We start from the raw sequence: 1556 nt of genomic DNA on the forward strand, positions 1-1556 counted from the left end.
CAAGATTCCTTACCAATAGAGAAAGAGCCGGTTTCTAACCTAGAATCAAAGCTCCATCATTGGAATTTCAACCTTAATAACAGGGTATTTTTGTTTGTATATTGTATGTATATGTACAGATTTATATGTTTCGCTTTATGTGTGTCGTCTCATGCAAATAGTTACATATCTAGACATGCTCATATATATTTAAATAATAAACTTCTGGAAAGTTTTACAGATATTTACAGTTTCCCTGATAGACTGGATCTGTAGTCTTAGAATTAGTTGTCCCTTTTCTGGTTTTGAGAAGTCTAATTTATATATTACGTTTAATTTTCTTTTGTATTCTTTATTTGTCTAATGCTACACATTCAGTAAATATACATTTAGGGCACAGCTAGAGAAATGTGCTCCCACCACGACTTTGTTTTCTCATAACTTTCTGAAAAACAGTTATTTGTTAATAGATTTTTCTACAAATACCTTTCAGATGGTGCACATTACGGTTATATTAGAATTTGCTATAAAAAAAAACTTCTTCGGGGGTAGGGAAAGGAGTTTCGGATAATTCACACATCACTCGATTCTATTTCCTTATAACTTCCAGGAAAACAGGTATTTTTTAATGAATTGTTTTGTTGTTAACATTCAGATGACATAGATTACAATTATATCAGAATAAAAAACAGTGGAAGCGGATATTTAACTCATCTCGACTTTGTTTCTTCATACCTTTTGATGATTTGATTTACAATTATGTTGAAAATAATATTTTTGAGACCCATATGATCATTGCTTTTTCTAGTATAACAGACGGCCACGTAGAGGTCACCTCTGAGTTTGTTTAAAAGATAGAGATTAAAACTGCGATAAAATACTGAAATAAATGTGTATTCAGTAAAGGACTCCTTGGATAATGTTGTCTCGGGTTCACCTTAGCTTTCAAAAGACATGATGGTCATTGGGGGAACGCCTTTGATCATGGTTGATTATGAGGAACTTATCATTCTGACGAAATGCGAAACAATGATTACTTACCGTGTTTCGAGACCCGACATTTATGAAGTAAGTTAGGGCCCTTATAATATCTACACATGGCTGCAAAAGTGTGTGGCTTTGCGGTCAGGGCGTTGCTCTCCCGATCGCAAGGTTGTTGTTTCGATTACTGGGCCGGGCAGTACGTTGTGTTCTTAAGCAAAACACTTCCTTTCACGTAGCTGAAGCCCACTCAGCTATGAATGAGTAACCCTGCAACGGTCAAGGGGAATGCTGTGATTTTGGTCACTTATACGCCAAGGAAGCCGGGCAATTGACTCCATTAGTCTTAGGACTCGAAACTATGGAAGACTGGTGGGATTATTATTTGGTCGTGATTTTGCATATAATTTAGTTATTGCAGATTTACTATTAATACTGATACGATGTACGTTGGTTTATGTTTCTTTGTTGCAGTCAGTGTTTAATCCTGCCTGTATTTAAATTTGTTGTTTGTTCCTTCTCGAACCACGCCTGGCTCATAAGGGCCGGTTTCCTTGGCGTATAGGTTCCCCACCTGGACGGGATGCCGGTCCGTC

The sequence above is a fragment of the Octopus sinensis genome, linkage group LG4 (genome assembly GCF_006345805.1).
Source record: "Octopus sinensis linkage group LG4, ASM634580v1, whole genome shotgun sequence".
NCBI classification, from domain to species: domain Eukaryota; kingdom Metazoa; phylum Mollusca; class Cephalopoda; order Octopoda; family Octopodidae; genus Octopus; species Octopus sinensis.